Here is a 16,592-nt window from a genome sequence, read left to right as displayed (position 1 = left end):
AATAAAAAATAAGAATAGTTATCTAGTCAAATCAGAAGGCCAGATAATCACCTAGTGCAAATCAATCGATGCTGATTTACACCATAACAACAACGTATTGACATACATTCTCTGGTAAGAGAGGCTGGCATAAATGCAGAGAGACAAACAGAAGGAATGCAAGAATACCAGGCCCAACCTCATTACAGTGGATCAGTTTGAACAAGTTTGCAGTCTACCCATGAGTAAAACACTCAATTGTGACTTTACATGAAACAAAATTCTGTTGCCAAACATTTAATTGAAATGCCAGAATTAACACTTGGCTGAAACATATATGCAGAGTATTTTAGTTTTTCTGGTTGCATTCCACTATTGTAGTCCAGCTGTTCCCAAGTACAACTTAATCATTACAGAGGAGTAGTTATAAGGCTGGGAGAGCAGAAGAATGATACCTCTATTAATTTAAGATACCATATTTTTAGCTGGCCTGTAAATAACAAGAAATGGAAATACTTTTCTTAAACAGCCTTAAATGCATATGTGATATGCCAACTAATAGCAGACACTCTGATGAAATACAACATTTGTTTAAGAAGTAAACTTTAATCTAGCATCAGAGTGGAAATATATTTTGGACTGCATCTGGTCTTTGAATTGACACAGTTAGGCAAAAACAACTTTGAAAAAGCAATCCATTATTTGCTCTGAGGCAGAACAAATAAGGTCACAATATTTAATATGATCTGTCATTAAGAAATCTTTAATTATAATGCCAGCAGTGAAACAATTGCCATGGTGCCCCTGTCCAAGCAATTTTGCAATAAACTATAAAAACACAAGCTATTGGGCAAATACAGAGTAAGAAAACCCTTTTGGCTTGATTTCTCATTCCAGCCCATTGCTCCCCCTTACTCATTTAAGCCTTTCACATTGTAAAACATTTCTTCATTTCCAACAGATAATACTTTCAGTTGAAAGGTAATTTTTGAAGTCTATTACTTGCATTCCTAGTGAAGAGCACAAAATAGTGTTTTGTTCTAATGTGCCATTGAAATTGTTTGAGTAGATACACCATGGAATCAAATACAAAATGTCAAAATAGTTTCCATTAACTATGCACATTTGCCCTGCTTCAGTTAATGGGCATGTTTTTGTTCTTCTCCTTCATCTTTGCATCTATAAGAAGAAATGATTCAGTTAATGTAACTGAAAAATACGTGGAAAGGGTAGAACAAATTACAAAAGCATCAAACCACTATTCCACCCACATACTTTATTTTATAATGAAGTTTAATAATGACAAAATTCTCTTTAGATTTAAACATCAGTCATTTCTGCAATTGTGGTTCATGTGAAAAATCTCACCCACAGTAATGTTTTACAAAAACACAGTAGAAATTGTACATCACATTTTAGACTGAAATGTCATAGTGAAACCTGAGCTAGATAGCATGGAAATATATAGGATGTTAAAGTAATTTGCCATAACTTGAGGAACTGAAACAGGGACTTTGTCCCCATCATCATAACAGTTGTGAAAAGATCCTTTCTCTTTTATAAACTCCATAACTGTGCTTCATCTCAATTACGGTGAGAGTCTTTGACAACAAGTATGATATAAAATATTGTTGCAATAGTTAAATGACTTGTTTTGTGATGAAGGTGCCATAAAATGGAAAGGGCTTTATGAGAGTGAACAGCACCGCAAATACTATTTTCTCTAAAGAACACAAAATAGATTTTGTCATCCCTTTTTTTTTAAAGCAAGGAGAAGTCTCCTGCCTTTCTAAGTTTTTTTTTTTATTTGCTGCACTAGCCATATAAGGCATGATGCATTCCAAAAATGTTAGCCCCTGAGTGAGCTGTATTCAGAAGCAAACATCTCTGCTGCTTGGAGGTCACAGCTCAGGTTTCTGCATCCAACTGAGTGATTCAGCAGCACAAACTTTCTTCATGATTACAGAAGTTCCTCCTGCAAAGAACAAAACAGGGATGGAGACTTAATTGAAATGTTCTCAACTGGCTCTGTGCCTGGTTCAGAGGAGGCTAACCATTGTCCTTTTCTGGCTGGCTGGATTTTTAGATATTGAAATTTAATTTGGGTCAAAGTTGGATTAGCTGCCATGGAAACTGTACTGAAGTCAGTCTTAAAAATAAATTTAAAAATAGCTAATATCTTGCATGTTCAGGTTCTGCTACCCATCAGATGAGAGCATTGCTTCTTTCAGTAAATACCTTTAAAGCTAGGTTCATGAGAAACCTGTAACTAAGGACTTGCACAGTGAGATGAGGCAGGCCAGCATGGAGCTTTCCAAGAAAAAACAGATCAGTCGACCATACTCTGCCTGTCAATAAAAGTGCAGTTCCACAAATCCTGTCTATTAAGGTATGCACCACAACTGAGTTCTTGTCTATATTTGTTGCTGCTTTGTACTTTGCTGCTGGACTGTTGATTTCACCAGTGCTGACCAGCAGCACTACAGATGTCTTTTGCTTCAAGGGGCTAAATTCTCAGGAAAATGTTATCATTGGTCACCAGATGGCACTATGATATCACAATCCTGATTTTTTCCCCTATATACATGATGATTTAAGAAGTAAAAATGGGTTCAAGTGACTTAGGACTGGCACTACTGATGAAAGTGAAACTGGAGAAATGACACTGAGCCCCGAGCACATTTGGGCACAGTTGGATGCGACTATCACAGAAGAGCATTGTGATGTTTTCACTGAAGAAATATTTGTTTTGTTATTAATGAGAAGTGGTGAAAACTAATAAAATGTGTCTATATTCTTGTAATATAGCCGGTCCTGTGAATTGCTAAAGTCAGGATTTAGAAGTCGTGGTGCGTTGAACTGAAGGATTAGGCATATTTCTTTCTGAGAGAAAAAGGTATAATAATATTATTAGTAGGGTGCAACTAGACACAGAGACATATTTATGGGCAATGAGGGGGCTCTGCATCTGTGCCTATCTGGACAAGATTTAATAAACTATCCTTGTGTAGTTTACAGTATGTGCCATTTCCTCAGAACATATCTTCCCATAGCCCCTGTACTCCTAAACTTAATCTGAGGAACCCATTATTCAATTATTTTAGCCAGATGTTCAGACCAGGATCTCTTTGCTTCTCACATCTTAATTATGGACTTTGTCATTTCCAAAAGGCTGTATGCTTAAATTCTCACATTAAAATAAAACACTGAGTTCTTCATGACCCTAAACTCAGCCATCAACAACAGCTCATGAACCGATACCTGTAGAATCTTGAGAACCAGTTTTGCAACACAGAACATGTTTTCTCTCTTTCAAACACAAGTAGCCAACTGGAGCTTGCTTTAACCCCACCCTCTTCAATAAGGTTGCAGAAGGCTGTGAATCCATGGTGCCCAATATGCTAGCCACTAGCTACATGTGCCTATTTGTCTGGTTGAGTGTGGCTAATTGTCTTGAACAATAAATACATTTTCAGAATAATGTGGCTAGTTTGTTTCTTCAGTAGCCATTACTTCTTCAGAACCAGTTGGAAATCACGGCTGTGAACAGAAATAGGTCTAAAATCACAAGGGTGTTGTTAGCATCCCTTCAGATTTAAAGTCTCCAGTTGCTTCGTTAACCTTGTAAAAATGTTTATTTTTAATGGTAGTTGCAGGTAATGGAGAAAAGAAATAGATTTTGCTGACTGCCCTGTCCAGCTGTGAGGGTGGGACCACAGATGTGGGAACCAGTGGTGCAAGTAAACAAAAGTTCTTGTGGTACAGGAAGAGGAGGGCACATCAGCTAAGTGTGTCTGTGGGTAGAGGAGGGAGAGAGGAGAACATGGCATCTCCATGTGACTGTACCCAGCCCCCAGCCCAGAATCCACATGCTCTTTATAAGTCATTGCTTTTAAGTGCCCCTCTGATTACAGTTTCACAGCAGGGCAGCAAAAAATGTAGTTGTCTTGGCAGACTAAGCCAGACATTTATTTGATGTCAGAAAAGGAAAGGGAAAGAGTAAATAAGAGAAATACTGAGGGGAAAGAAAATGACACATGAGGAGGGGGATGACAGCCAGAATCCAAGTCTGCCATGCGGGCTTTAGCAGAAGCTAGTGGAGGTGTGTGGTCCCTGGCCTGGTTGGGTAGAACATTTTTCAGCATCAGGATGAAAAGGCCCAATGGTCTCATGTTAGAATTTGAGGTCCCGTCAGACAGTGTGGGGTGGCAGCCATAGTGGCAAAGCTGGCTTTTTCCAGGTATTGCATTCTACTCAGTCCCATTTCATGACCTCAGACACAAAGGCCAAGAAGATATACGGGTTGCATCTCTCAGCTCTGGTACTCTCTGGTCTGGCAACATCCCTCATCCAGCAGGGCAGGTAGTGGAGCTCTGCTTGCCCCATAGCAGAAGGGACGGGGAGGCTGCTGCAAGGCTGGGATCTGGGATCTGGCAGCCAGGGCTGGGAGATTGTGGAGTACCTGCACTGGAGCTCCCACCTGTCCTGCAGCAGCAAAGTCTGGGAGGCTGCCTCAGGGCTGTGAGTGAGCCCCACTCCCACCCCACCTGTCCAGCAGCAGCAGGAGCAGAACACTGCCTCGGGGTCAGGAGCCAGAGCCCCTGTTTGCCCCACAGCAGCTTCTCTGCTCTTGCTAGTGCATGGCCCAGACCTGGAGCCCTGGCCTACTCTACGGAGCTGGAATCTGGTGTTCCTGCCTGCCCCATGGCAGCAGGGGCTGGGATCCTACTGTGAACCTGCACTAGAGCCCCTTCCTGCCCCATGGGGCTAGGAGTTGGAGCCCCCGCCTGCCTGTGGCATAGGGATGTGTGTGTGCAGGGGCTGGCTGGCACTCTAGGGCAGCCCTGGGACCCTTGGCTGTCCATTATCCTTTGTCCCGCAAATTCTCTTGTTCGGGACCAGTCAGGTCCTGACCATGACAGATAAGGGAGGTGCAACCTCTAATAGCCTCATGCTATTAACATTAACCAATCAAAACACATCTTGGTGATTTCCACCGTAAATGTTTCCTTCCCTTTCTAGGACTTTTCAGCTCATTGTCATGACAACCCACAACTTTCTATTAAACAATCTGGTTTGTACCAGTCTATTTATTGCAACTTTTACTGAATTTTCTGACCAATTTTATGTAACAAGCCAATTTGGACTTTTGTCACCCTGGAAAACTTAAGAGTACAGTCTTTTGCACAGCACAGTTAAGCAGGCAAACAAACAATGTATTGGGGACACCAAGTGACCAGAACTCATGGCACAGCAGGGCAGCAGCTTATTTTTTTAATGGATGAATGATAGCATTGCTTATTAAAACTAATAGGCTGCATGGAAGATGGATGTTTTTGAAGAGTGATTTGAATGAGAACAAGCTGAGATTTTTGTGCACAGGGATCAGGCTGGAGCTCTGGGATGTTTGGGAAGCATGACCCAATGCTCCAGGATAAGAAGACCTGAATGAAGTGAAGGGTGAATGACAAGCCAAGGACAGGTAGGGCAAAAGGAGAGCAGAGACATAAACCAGAGCAAAGCAGTCCAAAGATTTGAAAGTGAGGTCAATGGTCTTCAAACATGAAACAAAAATCAAGGTGGATCAGTGGAGACACTGAAGAGGAGGGTGATTTTTGTGCGTGAGGCTGCAAGCATTTGAACTCCGTGTTTGGAATTTCCTCTTATCTTTAATTAAAACTAGCTGATTGTGTGACCCAAAGAAATGCACAATGGACTTGGATGTAGGAGATTTTGTTTCTATTTCTAGCACTGCCAATGACTCCCTGGATAATGTAGGGCAAATCCAGGCTCTGGCCTGTGCCTCAGTTTCCTCATATATGAAATGGGGTTAACAACACGGACCTGTTTTAAAAGCTTTGAGCTGTACTGCTAAAACCAAGTTACTATTGTTATTAAATAAGATATTTTATTCTTTAACTGCCAGAATATCAGTCAGTCTGTGAAGCTTGCTTCTCCTGTGAGTCTGCTTGGTGTTATAAAAATTTGCATTTGTTTGTAAATAAGCCCTGGTTGAAGGTTCTGTTCAATGCATATGGAGCTGTGTGCTGGTGTGGCGGTCATAGAAATTACTTCCCTTCACTACAAGCATTGCAAACATAATCAAAATAATTACCATCCTTTTGGATCCTGGACAAGTTTTTCATTCATAAAGGCTTCACAATTGGACCCATGGAAATCAATTATTTTACACAGCAGAATCCGTTTTAAGTTTCTGTGTTAATACTATATCAATCACTCCTATTTCTTTCTTGCAACAGCTATGCATTGATTTCCAGGGATTGTACATTAAAATAAAAGAATAATCCTCAGCCCTATTTTAATGCATTCACTATTCTTAGCAGCTAAAGTTGGTGTGAAAAATGCCTGCATTTGTTTTTTCTAGTGGTCTATCTGGTTAAAATTAAGTCTCCAAAAGCAGGACAAAGCTCCTGTAGTTAGAACTGGATTTTTCCATGACTGTGAATGTATCTAAGAACTCCATATATCAACTGCTGCAAGTTAGCCTGTCACTCCTTTACATCCAGTGAAAATCAAATACTGAGAACTGAAACCCTTCAGGGCATCCCATTAAACTATTTTGTATGGAAATTAGATAAAGCCTGAGGTGGCAACTGATGCATTCTGGTCTCCCTCCTGACCCTTTGATTGAACTCGAAGCAAAATAAAGAAAAACATATGTCTAAAATACAACTCTTCGCTTTGGATTAAACAGTTAGCTGTCAGAGACACAGTTCCTCAGACTGGGCTAAAAACAGTTATGATAGTCACAAGCCAGCATTTATGTGGTGGGATATAGTACCCAGAGCTGTCAAAAACAGATTTGCATGGCAAGAAATCCAGGGTGTTTTTATAGAAGCAATACTTCCTGCCATCATTACACATAATTGTGCCAATTTCAGCCTAACTTCTGAGCCAGCTAAACAAATGGGCCAATGGGGCTTCCAGTCCCACAAGATAATTTCATAAGGTTGCTATAGTACCCGCTGGATGTGACATTAAGAAGGCCCTAGGTGTCCCTTTTTGTCCCCCTTTCGCCTCCTGCTCTTTGCGAACTATCGGTGGTATTTCTGAGGAGCTTTGGTATCTAAGTTGGCCCTGTATGAAGTGGTGATACAAAAGACCATCCCTGGAGTGGAAATTTGCCAGCTAGTTCTCCCAAAGATCATTCAGAGAGAGCACTTCATTAAGCCACTTATCATTAACACTTGACTCTGTTCAAAGCTCCCTTTACACATTGCTAAAACCACCTGAGATCATGAGCAGCAGGGCCCCTATCAAGGTGGCTATAGCTGCAGAAAATCCTAAGTCTTCAGTAAAATACCCTCACTCTGTGGTTATTTCACTGAAGAGCATCTAATGAGCAACATACACTGCATTCCAAAGTCCACCAGAGGAAATACACTGAGCAGTGTGATTAACTCACGGTTTGCAAGTTCTGTTCACTGGACTACCTTTTTTTGTTGTTATAAATATTAAAATAGCCATTGTACTCTTCTATCTGTTGCCAGAACCATAAACCCTCTAATTCATCATGCTAATTGGCCCTTAAACAAAGATTAGAGCTGAAAACAGTCTGAAGAAGTGGGTCTGCCTGACATAAGCTCATCACCTAATAAATTGTTTTGCTAGTCTTTAAAGTGCTACTGGACTGCTTTTTTGTTTTGTCAGCCTTACAGAGATCTTTTGAAAGAAACTCTTCTGGAAGATCTCTTCCAAAAAAACTGGTTTCAAAAGAGTGCATCCACACACAAAAAAAGCCCCTGGAACTCTGGGAGCCCTGTGAGGGTTCAGAGGTGTAAGCCTGTGGCTCCTGCTGGGGCTGGCTACTGGCCATTGTTGCCTGTGGCTGAAGCTCATTCTGGGCTGCTCTTAGCAAACCCTCCGCTTCTTGCCATGGGGTTCCTGCATCCATTCTGCTTTAAGGGCGGCCGGACGCAGGAATCATAGAGCCCCGCTGCTGCTGGCTGGAGCGGCCCCGCGCTCCAGCTGACTAGCGCTATGGAGGGCCCCTCTTTCAAAAAGCATATACATGTGTGCTCTTTCAATTTAGTTTTTAAAAAGGGGGCAATCTTCCTGATATGGGATCAAGGTTCGGCTTTTGACGTCTGCACCCTGTTCTTTCAACTTTCTTTCAAAAGAAGGTGTTGCACTTGTAGACGCTCGTCCTGTTCTTTCGAAAGAAGGACACGTATTTCGACGTTTCATGCATGCGTAGACTCAGCTTAGAAGCACACCCATTGAGCCATTGCAGAAAGTATAACAAAACGTGCATAATTTTTGGCCTACAGATTTGAGAAATGATGAAGATTCTGCTATCGTTTATGGTTTCCTTCAAAATATACACTTATTTATAAATGAATGGCTTTGTAATAACTCAGTGGCACCTTCATAAATCTTACCAAAGTACAGCTGTCTGTAATACATCTGATGAGAAATGCGTTTACTCTTTCTGGATTAAAAATAGAAAAACACGATAGTACAAGTTCTTTAGCAGGTTCAGATGGTCACTTAGCATATAATAAAAATCAGGAAATGAAAGTGCCCTATGGCACAGGGAGAAAGACCACAAAAAAACTTTTTTGGAGGATACAAGAAAGCATTTCTTGTGTTTCCTCAGTTTTCAGAATTAAAAAAAATCAACTGAACCTCTTCTCAAGAAACTAAATATTTATTCAAATCTTCAGCTTGTTATTTCTTCATTAAGAAGGTTCCCCCTGCTGCTCAGTGGAATATATGAGTAACTTTGCAAATGTCAGAAGCACTCAAGTTGAATCAACTTGGGGAAGTGATAACAAGGCTCATAATCAAGTGGAAGTACAATAGTGGCATATTTCAAGCTGAGAAATAATAGATCAATACAGAAGACTCGTTCCCATGGGATAATACTGCCATTTGTTTTTATTTTGGGGTTGTTTCTACTCTACATCAGAAGAATAACGCATTTGTGCTTTAACCTCCAATTTGTAGGTGATAATTTGAATTATAATCTTAGACCAGTGGGCATTATTATGGAAGGGAAATTTTGTATTTTAAATATAGAATAAAGGAGTATTTGAAAATCACCTGATTTAATTCTGAGATTTTTGCCCTTAATACGTGCATGAGTTCGAATGACATAAAATTTCAGCAATGTAGTGAAACTGTCTGGTCCTGTTAAGAAAACAAGAAGGTATAGCAATACTGGAATTTATTCTGACATAAGGCATAAGACCATACAGTCAAACTAACCATGCCTATGGGATTTTTATGAAAATAGATCTTTTAATCTTGAAACCATATGGATTTTACTTTTAATTTGGATATCTATAAAACTGTTACAATTGTGCAGTTTAGGGACAGACTGATATGAAGGCTTCTATTGGACTATTGTGTACCTTTGAATTTATATCGCCTTTATTATCAATTAAATCACAGTGTATTAATCTCAATATCATATACCACTAATATTATCTCAGGATCCTTCTACAGTGTAATCACTGGCCAGTGTTAAAGTAAGTGCATTGCTTCAGAATTACAACTCCCATGTCTCTCTCCAGTTCCTATGTGTCAATAATAGAGTGCATTCTGAAGTGCATTCTAGTACTTTGTCATTTCTAATCTGGACTGAACTGCATGTGCAGAGTACTATTCTTTCTCTATGGGAAAATATGTATGTCACATTCCCTAAAGATTATGTACCTGAGCCATTGGGCCTTTCTTCAGATGAATAACCACAGTGAAGACTAAGAGGCTTCATAAGTGAGTGCAGGCTGTAGGATCAGATCTTCATATGAATGCTCAGCTGTTTTGCTCTTTTGTGGCCAATGGATAAACTAGCAGAAGTACTTTGGTAAGAATCCTTTCCATAATTTCCCAGTGGACCACATCCAATGCTCTCTGGAAGCTGAATGCTTGGTTGGCCACCGAGGAGAGATTTGTACGCTGCCCAACTGATTAGCAGAACACCCACGGCCAGCAGCATGTGTTTTTACTGGTGGTACACATCCACACATGCCCTGGTGCACATAACAAAATTTATTCTGAATAAGGATGGAAACATTAGCGGGAACATTAGCCACATCCCCAGCTGTTTAAGTTTTATACTTTGTAAATGTACACCCTCATATGTATCTCCTTGTGGCCTGACAATGGTCACTTTCATTTAAGAAATTAATAATCTGCTATTTAGACTATGGGTAGATGTCCAAAGGGGGGACGACTAATCAAAAAGAAGGGAAAGTAGCCTACTCATTCAACACATCTTGCAAAGCAGGGATCAGAATAGCTGGACAATGTGGCCTACACAGAGTGTTCCTGCCGGGCCAATCAAAGATGGTCCCAAGAAGGCCAGTTGGTCTTAGCCTCAAATCTCTAAAGGAGCCTCAGATTTAGATACTTGGGAATTTTTTGGCATTTGGTAAGTTTTGAAACTTGTTTTATGTGCATCCCTCAATAATTAGTACAGTTTCACAGAAAAAGGGTAGAAAAATATTTGTTAAATAAAATAAAAATTAAATTATGTCTCACTCTTTTGAATGCCTTTTTTTGTTTAATGTGTCCTCCTTTTTTATTTTTGTTATGGCTAGAGGCCTCAAAAGCTGGAAGTTACCTGGGCTTCTCTCGATCTCTGCTAGAGGATGCATTCTGCCACAGAGATCCCCTTTCTACCACACCAGCACCTGTCCTAAGCAGATGAGAAAGGAGGCAAGGTGTCTGTGTTACTCTTTTATTTTTTATTGTTTTTATTTTTACCTCTACCCCAGTGCCTGGATCCCACCTGGTTGTCTTTGTATGGTCAGGGATTTACAGCCTCATGTCACAGCAACCTCTCTTTGGTACATTCATTACCTCTAGCCTCACTGGTTCTGCACTTTCCTGCTGGTACAGGCCACTGCTGGAGACAGGATACAGAGCAAGATTTTATGAGCATATGCTATGACAAGTCTGAAGTTTTATCTTAAATCAAGAGAGGGTGTTGGTACACTAATGTGGCTTGGGAATGGCTCTTTAGGCCTGCATAATCACAGGATATCCATGAGGATGAGGTGTGGTCAGAACTTCTCTGCCCATTCACAGAGTCAAAACATCCCTCAAATGATTTAGAGAAACTTCACAAGACTCTCACCCAGCAGTTCCTAACTTCTGAACTCCTCCTTGAAGGTTTCTTTCTAGGGGGCCATGCTTTCCATACAAAGTATTTTGTTTCACTAACAGCTATGCATGATGTTTGTGTATGCACACAGACAGGAGGGTAATATTGCCTGTTACCGACCCTTTATCTGGAGATTCATGCATTCTCTAGCAAGCACATAATAATATTGTAGGCTGGAGGAAGAGTGAATAAATTGCCTTTACTAATTTAGAAAAAAAAAATACCCTACCGGTAGTAACCAAGCAAAACCACACGTGAGATGCCCCTTTTAATGAGTGTTTTAACAATAACCTACAGGGACAATGGAAAGACAAGTTGGGTGAGGTCATATATTTTATTGGACCAACTTCTCTGAGCAAAAGAGACAAGTGTAAACAGAGGACATGAGGACATTTTGGGAATTGCCTAGATCATTCAGAGGTTGTCTTATTGCCTGCTTTACAGGGCATTTTGGGTGCCTTAATGCTGTGTCGCTATGGCTCAGAGTCTGAACACAAGTGGTCAGCCAACACAAAGGTCTCACACTGACTTCCACCATTCTGGATACTCTTTGCAGGGTAACCTCAACAGCCCTTCTGGTCCTGAGTCTCTCCAGATACATCTGTGCCAAGTTCACAATTACCAGACACTCAGGCTACGTCTACACCACAGATTTTTTTCAAAATAAGCCCTTCTGGAAGACCTGTTCTGAAAGAACCTCTTTCTAAAGAGTGTGTCCACACACACAGAAGAAGGTCAAATGAGTGATCTGCTCTTTCGAAAGACAGCATCCACACAGCGCCCACTTTTTTGAAAGAACGGGCCAGGGATCAGAAAATCAGGACCCATGAGGACTGCTCTTTCAAAACAAAAAAAGGGCCTGAGGAGCGTCTACACACATTTTCTTTCTAAAGAAGATTTTGAAAGGGGGAGCTCTTCCTGAAACAGGAAAGGAAGAGCGATGTCAAAAGAAGCACCACATTCTTTCCATTTACTCTTGAAAGAATGCTTTTTGTGTGTAGATGCTCCGCCGGATCTTTCAAAAGAGCCCCCTTCTTTCAAAAAAGCTTTCGAAAGAATTTGCTAGTGTAGATGCAGCCTCAGACTTTTCCCTGATGGTCTATCAACGCTGAATGTGCCAAACCTGCTTCCCAGTTCTCGTTTCACTTTGGAAACATGCTCCAACAGGTTTCACAGCAGAGAATGGCTTGGGATGACAATAAAGAAATCACTGACTGTGATGAAATAGAAAGGACAATTACACATACAAGCTACACATATAGGCTACGTCTACACGTGCACGCTACATCGAAATAAGCTATTTCGATGAATAGCGTCTACACGTCCTCCAGGGCTGGCAAAGTCGACATTGAACGTCGATGTTGGGCAGCACCACAGCGAAATAGGCACTGCGAGGGAATGTCTACATGCCAAAGTAGCACACATCGAAATAAGGGTGCCAGGAACAGCTGCAGACAGGGTCACAGGGTGGACTCAACAGCAAGCCGCTCCCTTAAAGGGCCCCTCCCAGACACAGTTGCACTAAACAGCACAAGATACACAGAGCTGACAACTAGTTGCAGACCCTGTGCTTGCAGCATGGATCCCCAGCTGCAGCAGCAGCAGCCAGAAGCCCTGGGCTAAGGGCTGCTGCACACGGTGACCATAGAGCCCCGCAGGGGCTGGAGAGAGAGCGTCTCTCAACCCCTCAGCTGATGGCCGCCATGGAGGACCCCACTATTTCGATGTTGCGGGACGCAGATCGTCTACACGTTCCCTACTTCGACGTTGAACGTCGAAGTAGGGCCCTATTCCCATCCCCTCATGGGGTTAGCGACTTCGATGTCTCACCACCTAACGTCGAAGTTAACTTCGAAATAGCACCCAACACGTGTAGCCGTGACGGGCGCTATTTCAAAGTTGGCGCTGCTACTTGGAAGTAGCGTGCACGTGTAGACGTGGCTATACACTCCTATACACTTACAGATTATACCAAAATTCCTTGGCTAATGCAAATTATCTGTTACCTTTGCTTCATTTCCCAGCATGTGCCCTATCACAGAGGTGATTCCATGTTTCATGGAAAGCAGCCCACCTAGATGCTAGCCCTCAGTTTCCAGCCTCACGGACATAAGTTCTTTCCTTCAAGAGTCCAGGTTGAGGTAAAGAAGAATAAGGATTTCTGCATGATCCCTGAAACACTTTAGAAGTGTCTAATCGCTTGAGAAGGATATGAAGTGAAAGTGGTACATTCAGTTGATGACCACTGTTGTTCTTATGGCAGTGGTGCCTGGGAGCTGTAAAATTCTCTTTCCTCAATATATTTAGATGTGTAACTCTCACTCTGTTTGATGCCCCTGGCACAGAGTTCTTAAAGATTTTCAGTCACTGTGCTTGTTAGGTTATGATCTAGAAGTTATCTATGATGTCTTGGAAAGAGAGAAATATATTCCTCAGAGAAAATGGTAAATTAGGAGTAGACTCTGTTGTTACTACTGAGGACTGTGGTAATCATTTTAGTGCCAAGGAGATTCCATATTAAAAATCAATTACAGATTTCATTATTCAAAAGTATAAGGGGCAGGAAATGAAGCCACATAATTAATACATCTTACAAATATTATAATTTGATCATCCTTTCTTTATCCTTATGGAGCTTGTATTATTTTGTGGGTAAGGGTAACCCGCATACCTCCTGGATATGTACATATGTGTTTGTGTGTGTGTGTGTGTGTGTGTGTTATAGCTTCAGCTAAGAGGTGTGTAACTTTTAGCTCATGCAGTAGAAGCTCATACACCACGCTCCAAAGGCCCTAGATTCTATCCCACCCAAGGCTGACCAGGGTCTGTTGAATCGTAACAGAGAGGAAGCCGTGCTAGTCTATACACTATCAAAACAAAAAGCAGTCAAGTAGCACTTTAAAGACTAGCAAAATAATTTATTAGGTGAGCTTTTGTGGGACAGACCCACTTCTTCAGACCATAGCCAGACCAGAACAGACTCAATATTTAAGGCACAGAGAACCAAAAACAGTAAGCAAGGAGGACAAATCAGAAAAAGATAATCAAGCAAATCAGAGAGTGGAGGGGTGGGGGGGGGAAGGTCAAGAATTAGATTGAGCCAAGTATGCAGACAAGCCCCTACAGTGACTCAGAAAGTTCCCATCATGATTTAAACCATGTGTTAATGTGCCAAATTTGAATATAAAAGCCAGCTCGGCTGTTTCCCTTTCCAGAACGGTGCGATAAGGTATGTGTGTTACTGAAGAAGAATTATCGCACCGTTCTGGAAAGGGCAACAGCCGAGCTGGCTTTTACATTCAAATTCGGCACGTTAACACATGGTTTAAATCGTGATGGGAACTTTCTGAGTCACTATAGGGGCTCATCTGCATACTTGGCTCAATCTAATTCTTGACCTTCCCCCCCACCCCTCCACTCTCTGATTTGCTCACCTTGATTATCTTTTTCTGATTTGTCCTCCTTGCTTACTGTTTTTGGTTCTGTGTGTCTTAAATATTGAGTCTGTTCTGGTCTGGCTATGGTCTGAAGAAGTGGGTCTGTCCCACGAAAGCTCACCTAATAAACTATTTTGCTAGTCTTTAAAGTGCTACTTGACTGCTTTTTGTTTTGACAGGGTCTGTTGGTGTCACATGAGGTCATCTGGATGCAGAATTTTGTATTTACAACTCTTCTGTACTATTTGATGCCATGATCATACTCGACTAAATATAGGTCCAATGTGCTGGGGGAAACCAGACTATTTGTTTATTTTCAATTATCTGTAACAGTCCAGTCAACTCCCTCTGACTCCAGAATTTGATGATGTTGTTATGCAAAACACTAGCACTGCTCTGGGACTGGCTTTCTGATAAAATGAGAACGTTTTTAAAGAGGGAATAGGTTTATTTTCAATTTATATGAAAATTTTATAGAAACCTAATGATACAGAAAGACTGCCCAATATCAATTCTAATCATCAGTGATGATAACATGGTTCATGTTGTATTATACACAAAATAACTATATTTAAAGAGCATAATTAAGGTTGCAAAGTCAGGCACTGAAAAAATCAGGAAATGCCAGAACTAAAATAGCCTGTGAATCCTTAATTCAGTCCTCTTGAATACATGTATTATTACACTGTCTTTAATTACCTGATCACATAGCATTTTAATAGACCCCTTCCCCATTGTGTGCACAGAGTGAACCTGTTCTGGGAATAAATCAGGGCTGTGGTGGAAAGGAGGTAGTTGTGTGAATGGTCTTGGCCCCAGTTTTTCAGAGGTTGAAATGTATGTGGAGAGTGAAGCAGGAGAGTGCAGAAGGGGGATGGGAGGTCTCATGGGGAGGGCAGTTGAAATTTTACTGGTGCTTCTTTCACAGAACTCATCCCCTTGCCTCATGGGAGCATTGTGAAAATAAATTCATTAGTATTTGTGAAGTGCTTGGATCCAATAGTGATGAATGGCATAGAAAAAACCTATGAGAACGTTAATAACTCTGTCTTCTGAGCAGTGTTTGAACAGTGTGCAGTAAATAAGGCCCAGGGCCACACACTGAACAGTGAGGAGAAAATAAAATACTGAATAGCTGCTCATTCAATCAGAACCATTCATCCTGTGTGCAGAATGAGGCAGGGGTGTTGTGGAATTAGCATGGGATCTTGGAATTAAAGACTGTACCATAATGCATATGCACAAGGGGGTGAAATTAAGGTTGCACAGGTGCATTTTGGCATTCCTACTTTTGAGTGTTTGTTTGAATGGTGTTTTGGGGCATAATTGGTAAGATTTTTAAAAAAGCAAACTGAAAAAAACAGAAACATTGTGATAGGGCATCTTCTTAACATCCACATGGGTCACCAGGGTTGGAACCAGATGTCTGCCCATTGAGCCAGCAAAGTAACTGATAGGACTAGGAGATGTCATCCTGTTGCAGAGCAGCACTAGGGGGAGGGGGTTCACAGATAGATGCTGACACCAGAAGAATAACGAGATTTCCATTCCATACTCTGGAAGGTCCAGTGGACACCAACTCTTCTGTCCCTTTTCACCCCAAGAAGCCCACCCTCTGCCACACCTCCCGTAGGCCGCTGAACAGCTGATTGTGATGGGCAGGAGGCACAGGAAGAATGAGAGAGAGAGAAACAGAGAACGATGGGCGGTGGGTGGCGGGGATGACCAGAAGCACTGCTGGTGAGTGGGAAATGCTGGGGGGAGGGAGGAGAGCTGGGCAGGGGGTTGCCAATGGATGCTGAGTACCCCTCACTTTTTTAATTGTGTGTGCTCCAGTCTCACAGCACTTAGAGAATTGGTGCTTATGATTATGGCTACGTCTACACGTGCCATTTGCATGGCCATTTTGAAGTTTACTAATGAAGCGCTGAAATGCATATTCAGCGCTTCATTAGCATGCGGGCGGCAGCCGCGCTTCGAAATTGACGCTCCTTGCCGCCGCGCGGCGCGTCCAGACGGGGCTCCTTTTCGAAAGGATGCTG

General features: G+C 41.7%; 1 long non-coding RNA gene across 1 annotated transcript in view; it reads right to left on the bottom strand.

Annotated features, from left to right (window-relative positions):
• Positions 1-1,573: 1,573 nt before the first annotated feature.
• The window catches only part of LOC142008549 (uncharacterized), a 56,667-nt gene continuing 41,648 nt past the window's right edge, over positions 1,574-16,592 (bottom strand). Inside the window, exon 3 of the long non-coding RNA XR_012644175.1 lies at positions 1,574-1,954. This is a non-coding gene — a long non-coding RNA (uncharacterized LOC142008549). The remainder of the gene's footprint in view (positions 1,955-16,592) is intronic.

The sequence above is a fragment of the Carettochelys insculpta genome, chromosome 2, assembly GCF_033958435.1.
Source record: "Carettochelys insculpta isolate YL-2023 chromosome 2, ASM3395843v1, whole genome shotgun sequence".
Taxonomy (NCBI): domain Eukaryota; kingdom Metazoa; phylum Chordata; order Testudines; family Carettochelyidae; genus Carettochelys; species Carettochelys insculpta.
Note: the sequence above shows the minus strand (reverse complement) of the source record. Positions and strands in the feature narration are given on the sequence as shown.